The sequence below is a fragment of the Ambystoma mexicanum genome, chromosome 8 (assembly GCF_040938575.1).
Source record: "Ambystoma mexicanum isolate Mex_15411 chromosome 8, UKY_AmexF1_1, whole genome shotgun sequence".
Classification (NCBI taxonomy): Eukaryota; Metazoa; Chordata; class Amphibia; order Caudata; family Ambystomatidae; genus Ambystoma; species Ambystoma mexicanum.
In genome coordinates, this window is record NC_090929.1 from 1,627,523,791 (window position 1) to 1,627,551,579 (window position 27,789).

Here is a 27,789-nt window from a genome sequence, read left to right on the forward strand (position 1 = left end):
TACGGTGGGGAATCTGATGAAGTGCAAGGATACGGGAGTTGCAAGGAACCATGCAATCGAGGATTGTGAAGGGACCACATGGGCTAGGGCACAGGGCATGCATGGCGTGCGTGGTCAGGGGATCACGGGAGGTTGCGAGGACACGCGATCAAGGATTTGTGAGGGATCACACAATCAAGGATTGCGAGGAACCACGCGGCTGGGAGCGAGGCAGGGAAACGCAAGGAAGTGCAAGGACATGCGATAAGCATGTTGTTTGATGTCTGTTGCGATGCTCATTCAATTACTATGTGCAAGTGGCTTAGTTGGTGTGTGTATGTCCTGTAAGTTGTATAGCCAATTAGTTGCAAGCCCATGTGAGATAACCCATCAGGAAGTTGCATGCAATCTTGAGAACCCCCACATCACGGGTGAAATAATCAGCCAGTCTTGGCGTATAGGTTGACTTCATGATGCATTCCAGTACTTGTGAATCAGCATTTACAATGTCAACAAACTTCAAGTACTGAACCAAAATTAAAAAGGCAAGTGTGTAAAGAAGCCAAAGCTGCAGAATATGTCTTGTAAGCTTTTCTGCAAGCTTATTTCATCACCATCTTCTAGAGGAGCAGCAGTATACCTCTGCAGGAGATCCCACCCCCCTTCCTCCCATATGTTGGAGAAATGAGGCATTGCAGTGTTTGACGCCTGTCATTGTGCCAGTACTGCAGCGTGTGTTTGAAAGAAGATAGCCGTTGAGACAACCTTACCGAATGTATCCTCAACGTGATGACAACCTAAGGGAGGAAATCCCTCAAGGAATATGAAAAAGAGCAAAGATAGGAGCTAGTAACGTCACAAAAGGCATATACGACATCCCAAAGATACTGGCTTAAGAGGAGGAATGGATCCTAAAGAACCTGATGCTGAAGTAGAAAATCAAGTGAAATACGAAGAAGAAAATTACACATGTAGAAGTGCTGCAGAAAATCAACCGTTCAATAATTGTACAGATGCTGAAATGCAAGGTAGACTAAGTCATAATTGAAGGTGGCTATAGGTAGTAAATAGAATGCAGGCAAAGCAGCCATTGCATAGAAGCTGGATATCGGTGTCATGAATTTAGTAGGCAGCGACCCATGAAGAGCGAAGGGAAACTGTGCCGCAGCAAGAATAAGCAGAATCGTGGAGCCTCGTGGAGAGGTTGTCTGGCCTGGAGTCAAGACAGAAGCAGCCAAGGTCTTCTATCTATTCTAGAAAGGAACAAATGTGCAAAGGATGAATCATCCCTTGTTAAGGTGCAAAGAAAGAACACCAAGAGTACCAAGATTAATTTGTTTAAAGCATTTAAAACCTGCAAAATGGCCCAAATCGTCATCTCCTGTCACGTGAGCCAAGGAAGAAAATAGAGTCCCGGAACACGATACTGAATGCTCTCACTCCCATGGATTTTAAAGACAAGGATACTTTGCAAGGTCAAGTTCAAAGACAATCTTCATGGCAGAAGGCATGGGTGATGAAAGATGCTGGGCTAATTGGGTGGGGAGGTGGTGCCATGCCCAACCCCTTGCACCTGGATCTCGGTTTACATGCTGATAAGTGAACCGAATGTTCCAGACATGGCACAAACGTGCCAACCAACTATATTAGTCCATATATCGAATCACCTTATAGTTTAAAGACCAATGAAAAACTGTGTATCTAATGTTTCTGAAGATGATGTGTTTTAGAGGTAAGCATGTGTTGTCCACCTGATGGTGGGCAGCCAATTACAATCTTAGTCCCTATAGAATATATACTATGTCTCCCTTTAGCCAATCCCGATCCTTGATAAGTTTTCACTATTTGCCAAGTAGTATGACGTCACCTCTGATGTGTTTTGATATAAAAGCTATTGTTATGTAAAAATTGCTGAGAGAATCTGAGCATATGTCTGTTGATGTTCGTTGTAAACTCCCTGTTTTAGATCATTGCTAATAAAACAGTACTTTGCCATCTTCCTGAGTTGGTTCGGTTATTTGGACTCAGAGTCATTCTGTGTGAACCCAACCATTACATGCACGTTCCTAAAGGGGCCTAAGCTCAAGCTGCTTCCTTGTAGTGATGTTGGGTGAGAAAAGCAGGCAAGGGTTTGTTAGCATTACTAGCTTTTGTGAGCTTTAGAATGTTATACTCAGCAGTTATGCTATGCTGCTTCACATGTGCATAGTGTTGTGTGGCAAAATATGGGCTTGGGGCAATGGCTTCATTATAAGTCGGCTGGTGTGGTACTAAAGTGCCGGTATTAAGATATACCGGCACTTAACCGGACTGGCCGACTACAGGTTTGGTGGTGGGGCACCTGAGTTACCTCCAGACAGACGCCTTACCGGAAAAAAACACTGTTATTACCGGTATTGGCGATGCCGTAATGAAGGCAAATCCCCCCATGGAGTCCTATGGAACTCCATGAAGGGGGATTTACACCATCACTCCGGCACTCATAATCCGGCAGTAATGCTGCCAAACTGAGTGCTGGAAACGTTAATAGAATGTGCTGGTATCCTGGTGGATTTTCCACCAGCATACCAGCAATGTTGTAATGAATCCCAATGTCCCTGGAATACATATTGGTAGATGAGAATGTGGGACATTGGTAAATGAGAGTACTTAATATGTTTAATTACTTGGTTATAAGACTTGGTCGCCTGCCTATCTTGGAAATTATTAGTCAAGAAGTGTTGCTCCACGTTAGGCTATAGAGGCGAAGCTGTGCAAACGTTTTCAAGGAAATTTGAGGAGAGACCGAATCCCAGGGTATTGTCACTGCTTGTATGGGGGGAGACCCTTCCCGTGAGGCCATGGAGGCGAGGCTGTTATCTGATAGCCCGTGTGGGGGTAGTATTCAGCGAGTGGATCTCGTGGGGTGGGAAGCCCTACATGGGACCAGTGGCGATCGCCTTGGGAGAACGCGGTATTCACGCCACCAAGTTCCATGTGGTCCCCCACACCTCTGTGTCGCTGTAGAGTATATGATTTTATTCATACAGATAATACTGGGACGAGGAAGAGTGAGGCGTACCCAGGTGGAGGCATACAATCACTGACACGAAGAAGATCAGACAAGGAGGCAAAAGCTCACCACAGAAAGCAACATACACGGTGAAGTCTACTAAAAACAGCTCCGGAGATAAAAAGCAAGGAAGGAATGTGTACCTTGTCAAGCCAGACGTCTGTTGTAAAGACTGGAGGGGGTTATCTGCACTCTTGCCCTCTATATGGCAGAGTAGAAGCACAGAGCACCCCAGCCAAGTTTCTCTATTGTTGGTAGCAATGGACGAGTAATCAAGGCTGCTTTTAGGAGGTGATGCAGGCTGGTTCCTAAGTACAGTGTAGTCCCCAAGCCCCCACAAAGGAATATCCACACACTATGGGCCTCATTACGACCCAGGCGGTAAGTTACCGCCTGGGCCGTGACTTTACCACCATGGCGTAAACTACGTTTACGCCATGGTGGTTGGCGGACTTACCGCCCCATTCCGACCTTGGCGGGGCGGTAAGTCCCCAATCCCCATTTACCCTTCCCCATTCCCATTTTTGCCCCATAGGGCATAATGGGAGTGGGGAAGGCATTAATTACGCCACCGTAAATTACGGTGGCGTAATTAACTCCATGGTCCCTTAGCGCCATGGATTTTAACACCTGCTAAAAAAGCAGGTGTTAAAAGCGCCATGGCGCTAAGGGACCTCGTACTCAGGCGGTAAGGGTCGGCGCTGTTAACGCTGCCGTTAACCCCTTACCGCCTGGGTCGTAATGAGGCCCTATGTTAGTGATAACTTAGTTCTTTATACAAATAAGGTTCAGAATATATACACAATCAATAACACACTTTGTGCTTTGGCAATACTAATATGGTAAATATGTACAATGTCTATGTGGTACAACAGTTAACTAATGCATCAACTGCTGACAGTCTCAATGGCATACAACTCAAGTAGTAAAGTGAATCAACAATAGACATGGGAAGGAAGACAAGTTGGGTTAAACAAATGGCAGAATACTTTGTCCCTACCCCAGACACAGTGCTGTGTGAGGATCCCCCCACCTGGGCACCCTGTAAATAAAGTGTATCAACAAGACCAGTCCATATATGTTTCCTGCTACAATGTACTACTACCCAAAAGTACCGGCTTTAGCAGAGTTCTTTGACGGTTCGTCGATGGATCCCTATTGATTGAACTCCCTTTAAGGCAGGAGCCAGGGGTCGTCGAGATTACTCAAAGAAAAGGTGAACAATGTCATCGAGGCCGCAGCTTTGGCCTTTGCGGTGCTTGTTGACGATCAGACGTGGATGTCCACAAAAATGAGGCGCGCAAGGCACCTCAATGACGAGAGGTTGTTGCCGCAAAGGAGATCGATGAAGAACGTAGGCCTACGGTTGGCTTTTGGATCTTCGTCAGCATCTTTGTGGACTTTGGGTGGTGGGAAACCCACCGGCGGATTCTCCTCAGTTCATCAGCGACCTCGACTTTCTCCGGCGGGACAAAGCGGTCAACGGTGATGGCAAGGGAGTCCTTGATTTCAAAGTGTCTTAGGCAATGGAGCATTGCGGCTCCGGTCGACGAGGTTAAAGTGGTCCGCCGAACCTCGGTCAATGGTGATGGTGCTTACTTCAATGTTTACTCGGCAGTTCCCATCTCTGGTCGGCAGTCTTTCAGGACTGACTTCCAGGGAGCCTTGGTGAAGATGAGCTGATGCATGATGTTCCCTTGTAGCTCGGGAAGAGGTCTCCTAGCAAGGTCCTCTCTTGGATCTGTTCTTGGAGACACAACAGCTTTCGGATTGCATCGATGGAAAGCAGCAGCAAAGCCTTCTTCCAGCTAGTCTTCAAGGTTAAGCATCACGTTTCAACTTCAGCTTCTGAACTATTCCAGTCAGTGAGAGGGCTCCAGATATAATGTTCTGTCTCTCATTCACACTGCTGAGCCAGGCTCAGGCAGCCAATCAGTCAGAAGGGCATTCATGCAGGCAGGCAGCCAATCAGACTCACAGTGCATTCAGGCCATTCACTCCACCCAGACACCCATAACAAGGAATGTGGATTGGGGCAAGCAGCCAGCCTTTCAGCACACCACACTGCATACATACCAGTTTCGGGCAGGGCTGTCTCATTCTTTGTGTCACACACCAGAAACCAGATACCCATAACATGAAATGTATATTGGTCACACACTCCATTCACACAGGTCCCACCCCAAGGGGCTACTTACAACATACAGTCATTAAGAAGGCTCCATCCAGTCTGGCCTGGACTTCCCCACAATACCATATATGGAACTTCCACCCAACAGCCAGTCAGGGGAAGGGACAGAGTCAGGGCTTCCCAGGACTTTGGGAAAACAAGGTAACAGGAAATAGAAAGCAAGAGGCCACAGGGGCCATCTTGTCTCCTATCAGGAATCAACTGATTCCAATGGCAGGGTCTGGGTATCCCAAAATGGAGGATACTCAGAGCACCTGTCAAATTCATCATGGGGCTGTCTCGTGGCCATTCCCTGCTCTGTGGGGCACACACAGGTTCCCAAAAACATACACTAGGGTACAGGGTTGTACCCCCATCCATGAGTGCCATAAGGGTATCCCAAGGGTCTGTTCACCATGACCAAACAGAGGAAGAGCTGCACTGCCAGGAGTCCCACGTGGACTCCTGTGCAGAAAACAACACAGAACACACATAATAAAAGAATACAGGACAAGGACCTGGAGGCCCTGTCCCTCCAATGCATTTCCAGCATCACAATAGTTCCGTGGCGAGACACCCAAGGAGAAGAGAACACAACGCTGTTGAGGAGGGACAACTGTCCCCAGTAGTAGTTCATGGAGCAGAAACTTGTCCGGCCAAAGCAAGGGGAAGACGCACAGCTGAGAATGCGAGAGAGAGAGCAAACCACTGCAGAGCCACCAAGGGCAGGGAACCAAATGCAGAAGCAGTGCAGAAGCCCCGCTCTACTCCCAGGACAGACCAGAGACTGCAACAACATTTCCCGAAGGTAAGGAAAGGGTTTGGCCGGCTGGTGGGACATGAAGAACACCAAATAATCTAAAAAGGCATGTACCAATATCCAGAGAGACAGAAAGGGATAACATACGAACTGTAAAAGCTGGAACGAACTTTACAAAATATCCTATGTGGAACAGTACCTGACAGCAGAGTACACCAGGTCTGTTCAGTTGGACATTGAGTGCATCAGGGGTAGAAAACCCACAAAACCAACACACCAGGGTCTGGGACCCATAGGAAAGTCAGGAGAGCCCCACAAAAGCAAAACACACCGGTCAAGGCCCCATACAAGAGTAGAGAAATACATAGTCAGGGGGCTGCGGCCCAGAGCAAATCGTGGGGAGCCTGAGATAATATAAAGGGGTCTGGGACCCACAGAAAAGATAAAGAAGATACAGAACAAGTCGGGGAGACACCAAGACAACCCAGGAGGACCTGGGACCCATGTTAGAAAGAAAGAGAGGTACAAGAAGCTAAAACAAGGGGTTGAGGACCCATTACCAAAGGAAGAGGCATTTTCTAGAATTTCAAGATCTATAGTCAATTCTCGTCAGATAGTGCACCAGACTTGAGACTACAATTTTGAGCTGGCGAAAGAACAAGGGGAAGAGACGTTCAGCCCCCATAAACTATGAAGAATAATATTGTTATAAGGTTACTGTCATTACCTTATAGCACCCCAACAATTACACCTTTGTCTGAATTAGGCTTGAGAGTATTGCCTATAAAATTAAACCAAAGCCACTGTTACATTGGGTGAAGTTATGAACAAATGATCACCTCAAAGATTATTCAACCTTTTAGATTTCCCAGGTGCAACCACATTACTGTGATTAAAATACCCCGAAGGCATGTTCTTTAAGCTATGCACCCCTGACATTTGGTCCCATCCGCAAAATGTGGGTTCCAAATCCATAACATGTTTGATGACGGCAATTGATCTCTGTGTCGACACTGAAACAAGTTGTTTAGCGGCAAGAGTAGTTCAGCCAAGCATTATTTATGCAAGAAAGAATCCTTTGCTTTTGAGCCTTAACTTGTCAGCTGGGATGTCCAGAACCATTTGTTCCTATTAAAACTACATTTGGTCATTCTGCCGGTTGGGCACTTTTCTTCCAAATGGGGGCAAAATACTTCTAAGTATTGCTATTATTGCAAAACAGTTGCCAACACTGTTTTGCATTTTCTTTTTATTTGCCCCCTGTGTGCCAACCTCAGGTTTTGTTGGCTGAAGCCGCTTCTGATACAGAAAGGCGTAAGGAATGCTAATAGCGCACTAGGGTTATGTAGGCAACTGAATGACTATTCGAAAGAAAGTCAATTGCTCACCTCTATGAGAGCTGCTTGGAAAAAGAGAACTGCATATATGCTGGCAAATACGTAATCTAAAGAAAACAAAATGCAGAGGTGGAAGGCACAACTGTGTCAATAATATGTGTTTAGGCCATTAAGTTGAGGTATGATCATAATTCTCAAAGGTGTTTCCTGAATTTCTGGTGCAGCAGGGAGAATCTCGAGGCCACTCGGGATTCAGAAAAAAGAAGCACTGGACACACACCAGCCATTTCCAGCTGGTAGCCCTATGCTGCACTCTTGATGGGACAGAGACCCCAATGTTATTTTGTAGAGTCTCGTGAGTCTCATCCCACTCCCTATCGCAGAGGTTTTAGGTCACGAGAGTCAGAAATGTAAGTATTCTTACGATGCAACCAGCATTTACTCAATACATCATATATTTATAAGTCAAGGTGTTTTGAATCTATGTCTATTAGCTCATCTCCAGCAAGGCACCACCACTCTGAGACGAGATAGAATTTAAACAGGAAAAGTCTTGTTTATATCAGTTTCACTAAGAACCATTTAAATTAAATTAACAACACACTATTTCCTAATAGTGTGGCAAAACATTGTCAACAACAAAAACGTATAGCATATAGAAATTTTAACAGTAGATGGGGCTAAAAAACCATCCCCACAGGTACAGAGGTGTACTCAGATAATTATACGCATTGTAACATCTTCAATTAAATAAGGAATTCATATGTTGCTGAGTAACATTGGTATGATTGTCCTTCTGAGCAGTACACTTCTTTCCTCTCAGAGATTTATAAACACACTCCTGTCAATCATGTGTGCCGACGTGTTTCTGATTAAACAATCCTTCTTCAGGGCGGGGTATGTTACAGTTTCATGAGTGTCCATAAACTCCTACAACAAGGAGGGATATACTAGTATATACTGTGCTATGTTGCTTGCAGACTGTCATTGTGAAAGTCATGGTAATGTTTCTCTCAAAAAACAATGTGCCCTAAAAATGTGCATTATAGTACCTAGTACAGAGTACTGATAGCTATATCAGGAACATGAGTCCGGGTCAGGCATTGAATTCATTTGAAAACCTACGAATTTGGGGTCTGTTTAAAGTAAATCGATTTGTTTAATGGTGATGTGTACTTTAAGTTTCCAGATTGTGAATGGCGAAGACAACGTGAGTTCAATGTTTAGTTTAGACCTTGTGAGCTATGCAAAAGAATGTTAGCGGTAATTGTTTCGCAGGTTTGACACTGAATACAGGTTAGGATGCTTCACATTTAGCGTCCTTATTGAGGCTATTGTACAAAATAACCTTTTAGGACAGGTCTCCCCATTAGCTGTGCATTAGTGGCCAACAGAAATTACCTTTTCAGGGCTGACTCAACCTCAAGAAAATGGCTTCAGAGCCACTAATGGATCTTCAAACATTATGTAAGAAACGGACCCTGCTGATAAGCAGATGTTCGTGTCAGGTCACAAAAAAGGAACCAATCTTAAAAAAGGGTTGGGGCTATTGTGCAGCTGAGGGGCACATGCAATGCCTTGCCATATGATTAACATTGGGCCACCTTTTCTTGAATTAAAAGAGAATCATGTGTCCCAGTGAGCTCATCCTGGACTCGTATTAAAGGGGACAAGAAGTGCGTTGGTACCATGTAAATATGAATCCTGTGTGATGTATTCATGTTGAGTTATGAAGACAATTATGAATCCAGCCTTCTCATAATTCAGAGGGAATGGAAGTTGGTGTGGTGATAGGTTATGGAAGTAAAGCTTGAATCTCGAAGGGTCAAATCTTTTACTATTTCGGCTCAAAAGTAAATCCATAAAAATGCTACTCATATATATATATATATATATATATATATCTGCCTGCAGTTATCCGAACGGGTAAGGTAATTGACATCTGAGTTTAAAGGACACTAAAAAGTTAAACCCACTTGTCATTTTGTTTGGGATGATGAATCTTTCTCCTTCATCATTCACACCTCTCAACTCCTTGTCCTATCAGCAGGCAGTGGGCTCATTGAGGGTTGGGGAGGGAGAGATCTGGCCAATCCATGGCATGGGAATTATGATAATAATGGAGTATCACCAGTCCTATAAGAGATCAGTTTTCAATCTGAGAGGGATCCTTCTTTGACTTCTTGACTCTTGGGACCTTCTTTCGACTTTTGATTTTTCCTTTGAGTTTTCCACTCTATTGCTGGAAGTAGTCTAATTCTGGACTCTTGCTAGGAACAATTAGCAGAGAGACAGGGAGAGCTATCAAGGCCTTAAACATTACATGGGAGACAGAGGGCCTCATTATACAGTGGCAGAAAAGGTTTAACAGTGCTGGTAAAGGTGCCGGCGCTGTTAAATCCATTCTGCTCCTATTGCGAGGTCCCCTTGCGGGACCCGCTCTGGACGTCTGGTTTTACCAGACGTCCTTAGCCGGTCCCGCGAGGGGGCCAGCATGCTAACAACGGGCACGTCATTAACGGGCCCGTTGTTAGCATGCTCCCCATTCCCATTGAGCCTTATAAGGGCTCAATGGGAATGGGGATGGTCTGGGTCCGGGTTCCCTGAATGGGGAAATATCGGGCCCTCCAAAGTCGGAATGGCCCGGTATTTCCCCATTCAGGGACCATGGACCCGGACCCGAGTTTGGAGGCAGCCATGCCCTTATTAAGGGCATAGCTACCTCCAAACACTTACAGGCCGATTCATGGAATAAATGTGCGCCGAAAATCCCGGCGCAGAGGGGCCAATACGTGCGCTGCGCCGAAAATCAGCGCAAAGCGCAGGGAAACCAGCGCACGTCGATTCATGGAAGTCCGTGCGCAAGAAAAGCAGAGGACGTGCGCCGAAAAAGCGCGCGGCGCAGGCCGGCGCACAGGTCAACCAACGTCGTGCGCCACGGCCACTGCGCCATCACTCCGAGCGCAGCGCACAGCTCTAAAGTAGGCGGAACACAGGGCGGGACACTCGGAATGGGGAATAAAATGGGGCACAACACTCGGAATGGGGAAGAATGTGGGCGGCACGGGGAAAGTTCAGGAGGCAAGTGCGCGGAACGCCCACACGCTCGCATACAACACGTATTCATGGAATAGAATAGGGCAAAAAAGCGCACGCTCAAAGCAGCGCACAGGCACAAACAGGCACAAACACGACCGCCACAAGAAAGCAGGCGGTAGCGTGTCTGCGCCTGCAAGAAATGTGCGCTAAAAGGCGCGCCAACAAATAGCACCTATATACAGACATGACCAATGTACAATACTGTTGCCCTCCTGGACAAATGACGTACAAAGGGGTACCCACAAACACAGACACGCGCAGAGAGAAAAAATAAACGTGTGCGTGCATACCGGGGTGCGCGGTAAGTTCCACACGCGATATGGGCTGGGCGGGTACGTGGATTGCAGGGGTGCGCGGGAAGTTCCACACGCGATATGGCAGGGAACGTGGATTCGAGGGGTGCGCGGGAAGTTGCACACGCGAAATGGGCGGGTACGTGGATTTCAGGGGCGCGCGGGAAGTCCCACACGCGATATGGCAGGGAACGTGGATTCGAGGGGTGCGCGGGAAGTTGCACACGCGATATGGCAGGGAACGTGGATTGCAGGAGTGCGCTGGAAGTTGCACACGCGAAATGGCCGGGTACGTGGATTACTGGGGCGCGCGGGAAGTTCCACACGCGATATGGCCGGGTACGTGGATTGCAGGAGTGCGCTGGAAGTTGCACACGCGAAATGGCCGGGTACGTGGATTACTGGGGCGCGCGGGAAGTTCCACACGCGATATGGCAGGGAACGTGGATTTGAGGGGTGCGCGGGAAGTTGCACACGCGAAATGGCCGGGTACGTGGATTACTGGGGCGCGCGGGAAGTTCCACACGCGATATGGCCGGGTACGTGGATTGCAGGAGTGCGCTGGAAGTTGCACACGCGAAATGGCCGGGTACGTGGATTACTGGGGCGCGCGGGAAGTTCCACACGCGATATGGCAGGGAACGTGGATTTGAGGGGTGCGCGGGAAGTTGCACACGCGAAATGGCCGGGTACGTGGTTATCAGGGGCGCGCGGGAAGTTCCACACGCGATATGGCCGGGTACGTGGATTGCAGGAGTGCGCTGGAAGTTGCACACGCGAAATGGCCGGGTACGTGGTTTTCAGGGGCGCGCGGGAAGTTCCACACGCGATATGGCCGGGTACGTGGATTGCAGGAGTGCGCTGGAAGTTGCACACGCGAAATGGCCGGGTACGTGGATTACTGGGGCGCGCGGGAAGTTCCACACGCGATATGGCAGGGAACGTGGATTCGAGGGGTGCGCGGGAAGTTGCACACGCGATATGGCAGGGAACGTGGATTCGAGGGGTGCGCGGGAAGTTGCACACGCGAAATGGCAGGGAACGTGGATTCGAGGGGTGCGCGGGAAGTTGCACACGCGAAATGGCCGGGTACGTGGCTTTCAGGGGCGCGCGGGAAGTCCCACACGCGATATGGCAGGGAACATGGATTCGAGGGGTGCGCGGGAAGTTGCACACGCGAAATGGCCGGGTACGTGGATTGCAGGAGTGCGCGGGAAGTTGCACACGCGATATGGCCGGGTACGTGGATTGCAGGAGTGCGCTGGAAGTTGCACACGCGAAATGGCCGGGTACGTGGTTTTCAGGGGCGCGCGGGAAGTTCCACACGCGATATGGCCGGGTACGTGGATTGCAGGAGTGCGCTGGAAGTTGCACACGCGAAATGGCCGGGTACGTGGATTACTGGGGCGCGCGGGAAGTTCCACACGCGATATGGCAGGGAACGTGGATTTGAGGGGTGAGCGGGAAGTTGCACACGCGATTTGGCTGTGAGCTCCCAGGCATTACCTGTACACCCTCCACGGCCCCTGCAGGCAGCACACACCACAGGGAACTACCCTGCACACCTGCACATGTCTCCCACCACCCCCACCCCCAGCACTGTGGGCAACCTGCCAGCAGGCCCCCACCCATGGCCAACCCATGTCTCCCACCACCCCCACCCCCAGCACTGTGGGCAACCTGCCAGCAGGCCCCCACCCATGGCCAACCCATGTCTCCCACCACCCCCACCCCCAGCACTGTGGGCAACCAGCCAGCATGCCCCCACCCATGGCCAACCCATGTCTCCCACCACCCCCACCCCCAGCACTGTGGGCAACCTGCCAGCAGGCCCCCACCCATGGCCAACCCATGTCTCCCACCACCCCCAGCACTGTGGGCAACCTGCCAGCAGGCCCCCACCCATGGCCAACCCATGTCTCCCACCACCCCCACCCCCAGCACTGTGGGCAACCTGCCAGCAGGCCCCCACCCATGGCCAACCCATGTCTCCCACCACCCCCACCCCCAGCACTGTGGGCAACCAGCCAGCAGGCCCCCACCCATGGCCAACCCATGTCTCCCACCACCCCCACCCCCAGCAATGTGGGCAACCTGCCAGCAGGCCCCCACCCATGGCCAACCCATGTCTCCCACCACCCCCAACCCCCCATCCACCTGGGGCACCCTCCACCAGGCCCCCACCCATGTCCCCCTGGCCCCTGGTCCTGACGATACACAATAATGGCAGTAATGACCAGCATACCCAGCACAAACACCCAGCCAAGGATTGCATGCACCCACATAGTGAATGCAATCACATGACACAACCCCAAAGGCAAGTAAGCAAAAGAACACATGTCCGCCACACACACATACACAATGGGTGCAAGTCAATGTCAAAACCCATATCATGGCATGTAAGAAACCAAAGAAAAAATGACACAAGTGTAAGATAATATCAAAATGTATTAAAAATAAAAATAAAGTAAACTCTGACAACTATCTGGTAAAGCAAATAAAAGGTCCATGTCCGGGAACAAAAATGAGAAACCAAAAAACAAAGGATAGAAAAATGAATAGATTTTGACCAAAGTAAACACATGTAGAATGAAATGAAAGATAAACCATTACGACATGGTGTGACCAATATGAAAGTTAAAAAATTTATCTGACAAAAAATAACTATATTTACAGGATTGTTCAAGGGTCCATGAGCCCAACACCACAAATTAAACCTAATACTAACTATTTAAAAAAATATGTACAAAGAAGTGGCCATTGTCCAAGCGGTCCAAAAAAAAAAAATTAAATAAAGGAAACCTAGCACTAACTAACTAAAAAACTATATACAAAGGCAGCGGGCTAGTCCTGCGGCTCACTTGGTGATGCTGGCCAGGGCATCCTCGAACTCCACGTCAATGTCCTGGAGGCGGGACTCAGTCCTGGCCCCGAGGTCTCGCAGGGACAACCCCATGTGCTCTCCAAATTCCCTGCGAGCCTCCTCGAGGCACTCAGCCCGCCTCAATGCCTGATGCATGGAGATCTCCGCCCTGGCCATGGCGAGCCGCTCCTCTTCCGCCCGCTGCCGCTCCGCACCTATCCGCTGGCCAAACTCCTCCCACACGGAACACACCGCCATGCCAGGGTTGCCCTGCCCTCCGGCCGATGCCTGCCCCTCCGATCTTGATGGCCCTGAGCCATGATGCCACCCACGTCGAGCCCGCTGCTGCCTGCGACGCCACTGCCTCTGCCAGCACGACGGCATCCAGGCTGATGGTAACCACCGACGCCGTCGTGCACGTGCCCTGCCCGATGATGCCGGCACATCTTCCATCTGCTGGGGTCCACTTGCTGTGTCGTCCACCCCTGCTGGACCTCCGACTCCCAACTGTGGCAGGGATGGGATCCCCACCGAGCTGGCTGCATTGGTCGGGGCAGGTCCACAGGGGGCCATGGTGGCATCTGGGCCGGAAGACGGCAAGGAGAACGACTGGTGGATAGCCTGCACAGAGGAGGAGAGGGCCGTCAGATTGGCCAACACATGCAGGAACCCCCCGAACATGGCCGATCCCAATTGGGCCACGTCGGCACGGTGCACTTCGTGATGACGTGTGTGCTCCTCCCGGGAAGCACGCACGGCATCACGAATCACAGCCGTGCGCATCGCGACCCCAATCAGGACCTGCTCCACGCGGCCAGGGGTTCCCACGGCCGCAGGTGGAGGGGAGTCAGTTGACATGGACATCCCCTCTACCTGCGGACGGGCCTGGGACGGGGCATCCCTGCTGGTGCATGGTGGTGCACTCACAGGGTCAGGGACAGCGACATGCACAGGCCCCTCCACGGTGACCTGTGCTGCCTCCTGCCCCTGGCCCTGGACTGCACCACTTGCACCAGCAGGGATGCTCCCACCAGGGCCCATGTGTGCACCAGTGTCGGCCTCCTCCTCCTCTGTGCAAACCACCAACCTGGATGGCTCCTCACCGTCTCCCGCCGTAGCAGGCCCCTGTGGGGGCTCACCCACCCCTTCCGCTGCAGCCGTGGGGGCATCCCCGCCGCCTTGCTCCACAGCGCCGTCTCCGCCCTCTTCTTCACTAGCCGCTGCGTAGAGGGAGACAAAGAACACAAGCATCAGGCTACTGTACAATGGTCCCCTAGACAGGAAGCAATAGCAGATGAGCACCCCTGTCAAAGTACACTTCCATCATGTCCCTCCACAACACATGGGTCAGTCCAGGCAAAACACACACAGTAACAGGCATGGTGCATGCCATGCACATTTCCATGCATGTCCAATTGACTCTTGAAACATTCAATGAAATGTAACTCACATGCATCATGGCTCATGCATATCACATGCACACACTACACCTCAGTCACATCCATCTGGCCACAATCACACCAAACACAGGCAAAACAAGGGTAAGGTGGGTGCGTCACTGAATCTGTGCATTGTCACACACATGAGTCATGCATCCATGGCATGCACAAGTCACAGACATGCAGGTCAGGCACACAGACATGGCTACCATATATGTACCTGGCATCAGCACCCATCCTCACCCCCATCCATGTCCAGGTACAGAGACTGGCATGCTCTCATGTCCCAAATCTGCATAGTGCTCCCCATGCCGCATTTCTACACATGCAACAACCATGTGGGTCACACATCACTGGTCGCACATGCATTACCATGATGTCCCAGCACACATACATGCATACATGGCACATGGCACACATACAGGCAAGTATCATAGAACCAGCACACCGCAACATGCCCTGTCTCACACAGTGATGCTTGGACACTTACCGCTCAACTCCAGACGGGTCTCCCTCTCAAGGATCTGGGCGTGGAGCGCTGGGCGTACGCGTTCCAGGACCCTCTTCTGGATGGAACTCATGTGGCCCCGGCCCCCCTCCACGAGGCGCCGGGCCTTCACAAGGGTCCTGGACCTCAAGTCCTCCCAGCGCTTCTTGATCTTCAAGACGTTGCGGGTTGCCACCCCCTCCGCGTTGATGGCAACCACACAGTCGGCCCAGATCCTCTCCCGTCCTTCCTTGCTGGCGCGGGACGATCCAAAGAGGGCATCATACTGCCCCAGGACATGCTCCACCAGGACACCAACTTCGGTGGCAGTGAAGCTGGTGCCCCTCTGCCCCTCTGGCCTGGGGTTGCCACTGGTGCCAGATGTAGAAGTGCCCGACATGGCAACCCCAGAGGCAGGTGTGGGTGGGCAACTGGGTCCTGGGGCTGGGCTGTGGAGCTATGTAATCCCAGTTGGGAGTCTTCAGTTCCAGCAGGGGTGGACACAGCAACTGGACCCCTGCAGATGGCTGATGTGCAGGCACCAAATGGCAGGGCACGGTGGCAGCAGGCAGGCAGGCAGGCAGGCAGCAGCAGATAGCACGTGGGAGGCTGCTCAGGGCACTTGGGGGGCAGTAACTCGGCCTTCGGGGCAGGAGCGTGGTGTTCCGTGTGTTTTCGGGTGGCCAGCTTGATACGGAGTGATTTGGCACGTGAAATTCCTGCACGTCAGCGTGAAATCCGAGGAAAGGCCCTTAGCGCGTAAGTGCGTCAGCACGCATACGCGATTCTATTGGACCAGAGTCCCTCATCGCGTAAGCGCGTCTGACGTGATCCGCACGGGCGTTCCCCACTCAGTACGTGAAGACGGAGCACACGTGGAAATCCTGCACGTCAGAGTGTCATCGCGTGTAATTGGCCAAAAGTGCGCGTACACGCCATTGGCCTATGTACGTGTATTTCATCGCGTGTAATTGCCCAAAAGTGCGCGTACACGCCATTGGCCTATGTACGTGTATTTCATCGCGTGTAATTGCCCAAAAGTGCGCGTACACGCCATTGGCCTATGTACGTGTATTTCAGGGGCGCGCGGCCACTTACACAGGCAAGTACGTCAGCGCACCTGTATGCCTGCAGCGTGGGAATTTCCACACGCGATTGGAGTGGGAACCCGATTCCAGGGGTGCGAGGCTCACACGCTGCCTACTACACGCGCAAGGCATTAATTTGCGCACTTTTCAATAAACAAGCCAGATGCCAGGATGAACATACCGTTCCTAGCAGCAGTGGCAGTGGGCTACCAAAGGAGGATGAGGAGGAGAGTCAGGGCCAGAATATTCACACCCAGAACCAGCCTATTCGGGATGCCTGATGACCAGGTGTATGGGAGGTACAGGTTTCCAGCACACATCATACTGGACCTGGTCAGTGAGTGGGAGGATGACCTCACATCACCCACCCTGTGCTCCCAAGCACTCAGCCCCCTGCAGAAGGTCCTGAATGTACTGCACTTCTTGGCCACTGGATCCTTTCAGCGGACAAGTGCCATAGTGGGTGGTGTGTCACAGGCCACGCAGTCACGCTGCCTACACCAGGTCTTGAACATCATCACTGCACGGCCATCAGTCCGCAGGCACATATATCTCCCCAGGACTCATGCAGAAAGGCGGACGTGCATCCAGGAATTCTATGGTGTGGCTCAATTCCCCAAAGTGCTTGGTGCAATTGACTGCACACATGTGGCTCTACGTCCACCCAGGGCAACAGAGCACATCTATAGAAACCGCAAGCACTGGCATTCCATCAACGTCCAAGTTGTATGCAATGCCAAGGGAATCATCACATCAGTATATGCCAACTATCCAGGGTCCACCCACGACAGCTTCATCTACAGAATGTCTACCCTATGCCGGGACCTAGAGGCTGGCCAGCATGGAGATACATGGCTGCTTGGTGAGCATGAATGCCACTCCACATGCATGCATGTCAGATACTGGGTCATGACACAACACCACTAATGATACCCATCACCACCTCCGCAGGGGACAGTGCCTACCCTATCAGCCCCCACATGATGACCCCAATCCGGAACCCCACCACGCCACCCCAGGTAAGGTACAACACAGCCCACATTGCTACACGGGGCATAGTGGAGCGCACATTCGGAGTGCTCAAGTCACGCTTTCGCTCCCTTGACCGTTCTGGCGGGCAGCTGTTATATGCTCCCCGAATAGTGTGCAGGATCATAGTGGCAGCATGTGTCCTGCACAACGTTGCAACACGCCGGGGCCTGCCCGTGGACATGGTGGTGCCCCCACATCCACAACCACATGCACGCCCGCTGCGCATGGGAGGGGAAAGGGCACGGGGGGAGGCAGCCCGTACGCAACTGGTGGCCAACTTCTTCACCTAGGAATCACAGTGCTGGCTAGTGCACACTGCTCTGGCACATACCATCTGACAATCAATGATGACTCTACCTGACAATGTCTGAAAATTACTTGACAATGAACTGTCAGATACACATCAGCCTGAGATTGTTAACATGGAAGTGTCAATATGTGTGCACCCCTAGCTACACATACACCAGCTATGCATCACAACGCAAAGACACAACTCCATCAATCTAAAATGCATTGCCACAGGCGATTCACTACATGACAACATTGCCATGTCACCCACTCCCTTCACAGTCCCGCCACTGAGGACACCATGTCATGGTATGTGACAGCAAACAAACTGGCCATCACAACATGACACCAGTGTCACAAATAGCAGTGCCCCAAATGGAACATAGCCGCACTTGAGCAGCTAACCGCCCTGGAGCCACTACTACACACCTGTGTAAGAGTAATTTCTATCAAATTACACACCAACCCACCCTGAAGCCCACCCAAACAAGACACATTGCATGTAATCAATGGTAGTCTCATTACCTGATTCAGCTGGTATGTCCTCACCGTCCAGATGTACAGTGATGGCGCCATGCAAAAGTGTCAGTGCACATCTACCGACATGTAGTGTGACTCCAGAGAGTATGCCCTTGTGAAGATCTGTGTGAAATACCTGCAAAACATGAGCAACATATGTAAGTAGAGGCACATATCATACCATCATGCATAGTTAGGTGCAACAACAATGAACACTATGAATGTCTACACAGTATTGACTATGGACTGGCCAACAGCTCATGGGAGTCCAATGTCACCGTGTAATTTGCTGTCACTTGGGCACACCCTTTGCAAGCCCATGGAAAGGGAAGCAGGAGGGGTGTGGATGTCTGCTACCCAAGCATCGAAACCAAACTCAGGACAAGCCTGCATGTGCCCAGCCACAATACAGTGTATGCCCAGGTACCCACACAAGGCAACACTCTTGCAAAATAAAAATGAAAAAGAGAAAAAATGGCCATGAAAGGGCCGGCGGGGGGGGGGGGGGCCACCTATGAGGTCCGAGGACAGGATGCACGCCACAATCCACCTGTGTGGATCATGGGAAAGGAAAACACCCCATAGGCTCGTGGCCCACACGGCTACTCTGTTGTGGGAGATGAGTCGCTATGGCTCTGCCCAGACCCTGCAGCTGACTCTGGAGGTAGGGGAGCTGCCTCAGAAGATGGTGTGACAATGGGAGGCAGCCCACGCAAAGCACGAGTTTGCTCCTCCATGGCTGCAAGCAGGCGGGTCTGGTAGTTCTGGTTCTGGGTTATAATCATGCGGAGGTCCCCATGCAGTAACTCCCGGGATGACCTGACCTCCGCACGAGTTGCCTGCATCTCGGCCGAGAGCGTCCGTGTCAGACGCTCCAGCTGCTCCTCTGTCCTTCTATGGGATGAAGCCTCAAGCTCTAACAGGGTCGACCTGAGGTGACGGAGTTCTTCCCTCAGGGCTTCCCTGTGGCGCTGGGACTCCATGGAAAGTGATTCCCCCAGAGTCGCCAGTGCCGCCCGCCTGTCCATGTTGGACGCCAACATATCCTCCCTGTGTGCCTGGCAGATGGACTCTGTAGCCTGCTCCAGTCGCTCCATCAGCCTTTCTGGGGGGACAATGGAAGTGGCCACCCTATCCATGGCCTGTGCAATCATCTCGGATGATGCTGCCTGTTGGGTGGCCATACCGTAGATGGATTGCTCCCATACGGTATTGCCAGGTGGCATACGGCCACCACGTTGACGGGCACCACACCTGCCCGGGGCAAGGCGGACTGCGCCTTGCTGTGCCGGCAAGGCCTCAGGCTGCAGGACTGCATTCCCTCTCTGATCTGCAGCCCCAGGAACAGGATCAGAGATTGGGTGGTGTGGCCCTGCATCCGTAACCACCGGAGGCTGATCTGCCGACACTGACATCCCCATTGAGGCCAATGGCCTGGCTGCAGGTGGGTCGGACAGAGGAGATTCTCTCCCAAGAACACTCACCTGCGACTGCACATAGGTGTCATCCTCCGAGTCTACACCTGAATACTGCTCGGGGGAGGAACCCCCAGAGACACCCCTCGACAGCACGGCCTGCAGCACTTGTGGGTTTTCACCCACAAACACACCACGTCCCTCACTTGTGGTAGGTCGGCCCGGGTTGCCCTCCTGGGACGGCTCCACCACCACATCCCCAGCATCAACAAGTGCTTCGTCCCCTGCAAAGACATGAAAGAGAAAAATGGAAACAGGCATTAGCACCATGGCATGCAACAAGGGCTGATGAACAACATAGGCAGTAGTCCTACGACACATGTCCTACATGACTGGGAGTCCTCCTATGCATTCACCATCACTGGGTCTGTAGGGGAGGCTCAGGGCATACTATGTACTGATTGGAGAGCAACGCCTGCTCACCTTGATGCCTAGCACTGCCATCACACATTGGGCGGTGATTGCCATGTCAAAGGCACATGCCATCACACACATGGCATGTGACATAGCCACCAAGTGAAGAGGGAGAGGAGGGCTACTTTTTTGGATTTCAACCACTCTGGTCCTGACATTGCATCGTCACATCAATTAGTATACATGTTGTACATGGATCTGCTAGTCCAAATTGGCAACGATGCACAGTGCCTTGTCTAGATCAACATAATGCAGTAAACATTGTGATTCCACCTCCCCAACACCTGTAACGGAATAATTTTGCATTCGTGAAGCACCGGTCAAGTAATGTTTGTAGGTGCAGCGGAGCACTGAAGGGTGGTGGGGCAGAAGGGGATGCCAGTCAACAATACTACTGGTGCTGGTGTCATTCATGTCACGCAAGTGCAGGGGTGGGTGGCACAATGAAGTGCAAGGGGGAGTGGCGGCTGGAAGTGCTGTACAAGGTAAGTAGGACTTGACGTCAAGGGCAGATGGTGTTAGGCGCAGACAAGTGCTGGGGGGGTGGCCTATAGGGGTACAGAGACAATCATGCTGTGCTGTGGGCTCGGAGGGGACAGGGGAGGTACACACTGCCTCTGGCTCGGCAAGGTCCTTTCAGATTTCTATGTGTCCTGCAGAGTTGTCACATGCCGCAGATATGTGCCCTTGGATTGGGGATCTCATCTTGGTGAGAAGGGTGAGGCGCTATTGCCTTTGGAGCATGTGGCAGGCCAGTTTGCCAGAGGATGGCCATGATGCAGGACATTCCCTCTCTGCCACCCGGCACCTGTGGTTTGGGTTCCCAAGATCCGAGTCATGCCAGGACTCTGCATTGGCATGGGGCTTCAGACAGGTGGTCATGACCGTGGCTAAGACATCCAGTGTACCTGACATGGAGTGGAGCATGGAGTGGGCCCTGTCAGGATGGGAGTGAGCCTAAGGGGGAGCTGGATGGGGGGGACATTTTGGCAGCATGAGCCTCGACTGACACACACTTCATGGGTCGGAATACCAAGAAGGTGTGTGACAGTGGTGAGGGTGGCTTTGCCTGTGGGGTGTTGAGGGTGAGCTGGGAGGAGAGGAGAATGTGATCACTCCAGGAGAGAGGAGTGCAGAGATGGACGGAGAGGGGAAAGTCTGATGAGATCAGAGCATCAAGAGTGTGCCCTGCAGAATGAGTAGGGACAGACGGGAGTCTAGAGGGTGAGAGGGAGTTGCTGAGGTCACAGAAAGGTCACGTGGGGGCGTCAACAGGCATGCAGGTGGATGCGTACCGCACCAAGGATGAGGATTTCTGTGTCTGGGGACATGAGTGAGGAGGAGAGGTGAGGACACTCAGAAAGGAAGTAGTACATTTGACCAGTTTTCCCAGACACAGTACGCACTGTTTGGAATGTCAAGGTGTGGTGGACAGAAACCTCACACAAGCCATTCCAGAGTGGAGTAGGTCTAAGTAGGTGTGACAGTGGCAGGAATACCCTCAGGGAAGCCAAGGGCACACCCCCCCTGCACAGTAGTGGCGGGCCAAGGAGAGGGTCAAGGATGCAGACAGAGCTGGCCGTCAGACATGTTTCCATGAGACCAAGGATGTCAAGGTGCATAACCTCATGTAAGTGACAGTTATCGGAGGAATGCCTGATGCAGCCGCAGTGAAAGGAGTGTAATTGTGGAGGAGGTTGACAGCCTTGTAGGACTTACGGGGAGTGCTAGAGATCAGAGGTGCCGCATGTGTAGGAGTTGGAGTGGGAGGCGGAGAAGGTTCATGGGAGGGTGCAGGGAGGCAGTGCAGGATTGATGAGGAGAGAGGAGGGGGGACAGCAGGAGAGGTAAGGAAGTTGATGAGATGTGGGTAGCATTTCTCAAGGAGATTGAGGTTGGCCTAAGGGCCTTGGACTGAGACGCTCCCATTACCATGCACATCATTAGTGGTATCTGAGGATTGGAAGGAGGCCAGGAGTACACCCCAACGGGTCCCACCTATGATGGTGGAAGAGGAGCAAGGAGAGAGGACAGGGACCATGTGAAGGGTCTATGGGACAGGCAAAGGCATGTATGAGCAGATGTCAGTGAGAGTTAGCTTAGAGTAGGCTCAGATGCACTGGTCAGCAATAGGGTGGGTCGCATTGGAGGGCAGGCTGCCCTCATTTGACTTTTGGCAAGCAGGTGTCGTGCGTAGGGCACGATGGTCTGAACTGTAGAAGTCATGGAAGATAGACCATGAAGAGCAGCATGGAGTGTGAGGGAATGGGGCTCGAAACCAGACGGTACCAAAGGACCCAGGAAGGAGGTGGATGTCAAGGCTACATCCACATTATGACTGCATGTTGGTAGGCATTTATATACAGAGGACGCATTAGCATGTGGTATCATTGCATGTCAGGCATGTGAAGATGAAACTTTAATGGCTGGGGGAAAGGAGAGGAATGGTATGTAAGACATCAGATGAATAGACAGGGGAGTATGAGCAACAATGTAGTGACAAAATTACTAATCAAGGGCAACTTCCATGGTGTTGGCCCATATGTGCACTGTTGCCAGTAGGGATAGTGCTGTGGCCAGATGGTGTTGCACTGAACATACTGGATGAGGCACATGGGTGCCACTATCAACTCTGCCACACACCCCCTTGACAGGCACCCAACATGAATGCTTCACACACACACCATGCACATGGATGATACACACATGCATGTGCACTCACCGGATGATGCCTCGTAATCAGGGAGGTCTCCCACACCTTGGAGTTGTCCCTCGGTGACGTAGGATCCAGCTACGGACTCGTGTGGTGTGAGTTCTATTTCCTGTGCTGGGGACCCACCTCCAGTCACCAAGGTTGCGGCATGACTTGAGGCCAGCTTATCCTTTGCCCTGCGCTTAAGGTCATTCCAGCGCTTCTGGCAATCACTAGCTGTGCGCCTCACTACTCCAAGGGCACTTATTCTGTCAGCAATGGTCTGCCAGTGTGCCTGGCGTCTGGCATGTGTGGTCTTGGACCCTGCAACGATGACCATTTCCCTATCATGATCTGACACATACTGAACAAGTGCATTAAGTTCGGCGTCTGTGAAGCTTGGCTTCCTTGATGGGCCGGACTGTGCAGCCGTGTCTGGGGCATCAGCCTGTGCCGGACGTGCACTCTTCCTCTTGCGCTTGGAAGGGGGTGGGGATCCAGAGTGTCCTACGCCGCTGTGGACACTAGGGGCAGGAGCCGTGGTGGACTCTGTACTGGGTGTGTGTGATTGCCCACTCAGCATGGGAGTAGGTGCAGGCATTGGGGGTAGTGGGATGGGGTCAGGCCTGATCTGAGGTGCATGAACTAGGACCGACACAGTCTTGGCAGGGTGTATGAGAGGTGGGGTGGATTGAGCCACACCCTGGCTACGGGGGCCAGCAGATGACCTATCTGGCATAGATGCGCGTGCCCTGATGACACCAATGTGCACCGGTGCACGTGCAGTGGACCTGCTGACCTGGATGTCAGCGATGGAATCACCCTCGGACAGGTCTGGTGCCACAATGGCCTGGTCCGACATGGGCTGATCAGGGTTGGTATCAGCCACATGACTCTCAACTGGGGGGGGGGGGGGCATGGGTGTCCCTGACTGTTCCTCCAGACTGGGGGGAACAGGGGCGCCCTGCAAGTCACAACCACGTCCCCTGTTGGATCCTCCACGGCCACCACGTGTGGCTCGGCCACCTTTGCCACCCTTACGGCTTGCACGCCTCCCAACCATGGCACTGATGGTATTGTGCGTATGGGAGTGGGTGTGCACAATTGTCCTGGGCAATTGGGTGTCAAAGGGGTTGGGTACCAGATGGTATTCGTACCCTAGTGCAGTGGCAAGGCTATATGACACCCCTGGGGAAAGATGACGGGTCACGCAACGCACAGGCACCCCAAAAAAGTTAAGGAACGTGCACAATACCCCTCCTAGACCACGTGTGCTGATGGAAAACCCTGCACTACGCTGTGGCATCCAGTAACACAATGAACGTATGCGTGTCACACGCGGCCTAGATTGACCTCTGAAGGGGTAGGCTACACACGGGGCAAGCACAGATGTTAGATACATGCGTGACTCACCGTCTGCCAGGTAAAAGAGCGTGAAAAAATAGCACTTTTGGTTGGCAACACCCCCGCCAAAAGAAGAGGTGTACGCTGTCTGAGGAGACAGGACAACTGTAGAAGGGGACACTGTTTGAGGGAACAGGCCCAGGAAAACCAGTACAAGAGGAAAAAGAGAAAAGAGCTGTCAGAGGTAACAGGGAGTACGACCTGGAAACGCCGTGAAGTAAATCGCGTGTGAAACGACAAGAAGTACCGAATTCACCCACTCGCTCTCCACGAAAAGCACGTACAAGGAAATTGTGTTCAACACTACCTTTTATACAGGCCCACACGTACATCGTCACTTACGGCGTGTACGTGCTTGGCCCATTTTCACCAATCACACGCTTTGGCACTCCTGCGTGTAGGTATCTTTTCACCAATCACACGCTTTGTCACTCCTGCATGTGGATCCATTTTCACCAATCACGCGCTTCGACACTCCTGCGTGTAGCTCACTTTTCACCAATCACACGCTTTGTCACTCCTGCATGTGGATCCTTTTTCACCAATCACGCGCTTCGACACTCCTGCGTGTCGCTCACTTTTCACCAATCACACGCTTTGACACTGCACGTGCAGGTAACTATTGACGCACATATGCTGGTGACGGGTTTTCGCGCGATGCGGGTTTTCGCGCGATGAGTGTGGGGTTTTCAGGTGCAAAATCACTCCCTATCAGGCTGTCCACGCGTTCTAACACGAAAGACCACGCTCCTGGCCAGGAGGCCGAATTTAAGTCCCCAAGAACCCTGAGCACGCTCCCACCTGCCATCGGCTGCTGCCTGACTGCCTGCTGGCCACGTGCCCCACAGTGCTGGTGGGTGGGGGTGGTGGGAGACATGGGTGGGGGCCTGGTGGAGGGTGCCCCTGGTGGATGGGGGTTGCGGGTGGTGGGAGACATGGATGGGGGCCTGATGGCAGGTGCCCCTGCACTGCTGGGGGGTGGGGGTGGTGGGAGACATGGGTGGGGGCCTGGTGGAGGGTGCCCCTGGTGGATGGGGGTGCAGGGGGACATGATCAGGTGTGCAGGGTAGTCCACTGTTTTGTGGGCTGCCTGCAGGGGCCGGGGAGGGTGTACAGGGTACACCTGTGGGGGCCCACCCAGCCTATTCGCATGTGATAATTCCCACGCACCCCTGTGATACACGTACCCTGGCCAATCGCGTGTTGAACTTCCCGCTACCCCTGTAATACACGCACCCTGCCTGTTCGCGTGTGATGATTCCCGCGTACCCCTGTAATACACGTTCCCTGGCCTATCGCGTGTTCTACTTCACGCGTCCCCCTGTGATACACGTTCCCTGGCCCATCGCGTGTTGAACTTCCCGCTACCCCTGTAATACACGCACCCTGGCTGTTCGCGTGTGATGATTCCCGCGTACCCCTGTGATGCACGTTCCCTGGCCTATCGCTTGTTCTACTTCACGCGTCCCCCTGTAATACACGTTCCCTGGCCCTTCGCGTGTTGAACTTCCCGCTACCCCTGTAATACACGCACCCTGGCTGTTCGCGTGTGATGATTCCCGCGTACCCCTGTAATACACGTTCCCTGGCCTATCGCGTGTTCTACTTCACGCGTCCCCCTGTAATACACGTTCCCTGGCCCATCGCGTGTTGAACTTCCCGCTACCCCTGTAATACACGCACCCTGGCTGTTCGCGTGTGATGATTCCCGCGTACCCCTGTGATGCACGTTCCCTGGCCTATCGCGTGTTCTACTTCACGCGTCCCCCTGTAATACACGTTCCCTGGCCCATCGCGTGTTGGACTTCCCGCTACCCCTGTAATACACGCACCCTGGCTGTTCGCGTGTGATGATTCCCGCGTACCCCTGTGATTCACGTTCCCTGCCTAGTCGCGTGTAGTACTTCCCGCGTACTCCTGATTTGGAGATTGCCCGCTTTGCTTTCCTTGTTTGCCTGCCCTGTGAAGTGGTCCGGGGTTAGCGCAGCCCTTAGCGATGATTTAGCGCTTTTGATGGCTTTTCCGTGCGCGAGGGCGTTCTTGGGGGCGTTACTGGCGCTGCTGCAGGCTCGCTGCGATTCTCTGCGCCACGGCTGTTTTGGGAGCTTGAAATCCATGAATACGCTGTGCGCGGAAATCTGTTTTAGCGCACGTGCCTGGCGCAGACTATCGCAGGCGCACGCTGTGCGCCAGCCGCGTGCGCTACTTGTGCGCTGGATTCTATGAATTACCCTGTTAATGAGGCCAAGAGACTGGGAAATCTAGAAGCTAGCTGGGCCTGCCAATTGAGGAGCCAGAGGAAGACTGGATGCTGGGGACTACCTTTGACTGAAGCCTTTGACCAGCTCTGTGCTATCCTCAGAGGAGCCCTGCTGTTTCCCTGGATGCCTCATAATCAAGGCCTCCCATGTAAGTAGATTATAAATCGATTAATCCAAATGTAAACAAACGTGTGGGAGGGGAATCTGCCAGCCTTAATCTCCATTTCGCATAGTGTGTGGGGCGTTGAACCGGGGAGACCCTTGGAACATTTTATTATATCTAACTAAAATTAATTCTGCTATTGAAAATTACCCTAGCCATTTAAATTGAATTGAATTTTGTTAGGAACTGCCTGCCTCAATCCTTTCCATTAAATAGTGAGATGGTGATGAAACTGTGTAGATCCTTAGCACATTGAATCAAAGTTAAATCAATTAATTCCATAAAGAAAATCACGGGATGAGTCTTGTTAGAGTTCGAAACCAACAAAGTGCATGTCCAGTGTCTTAGAACCGGTATAGACAATAAGAACTTGGGTGACTATTTTCCTGAAACACCTGACTTCTGTACAGAAGGGGGTGTACATAATCCAAAAATAAAACTCTGCCATTCATGTGTATTTTGAGTGTGCAAAATGAATTTTCCCTTTTATTCACTGGCATCCCAAATCAGAATTCCAAGGCTCTGCATTTTATGCAAACTAAAAAGCCCAAAACTGTTTTTTTTCATTGTGTATATTTCCCAAAACGATTTTGCTACTACCCTGTACTGTGCCTTCAAATTAAGGGGTCATATATAACTGATGCCTGAGGCTGGGGTTTGCTGGGAGAGAAGAGCATTGTGATAACCCAAGCAATAACGGGGGGTTGTTTCCTTATTGTTATTGTGCAAGAAATACCCTGTGTGTTTTGATGTAAAGTCTTAAAATTCAACCCCAGTGTTTTAGTATCTGTAAATCCATTAGAAATATGTAAGCCAAATGGTGCAAGTAATTTGAAATTGTGATATTGTGTAGTGCCACGGTGTTGGTGGCAGATGTTTTGGTTGTTCTATTATTCTTTGTCCTACTTCGAATAAAAAAATTAAAAAATTAAAATAAAAATATATATATATATATATATAAATATATAAATATA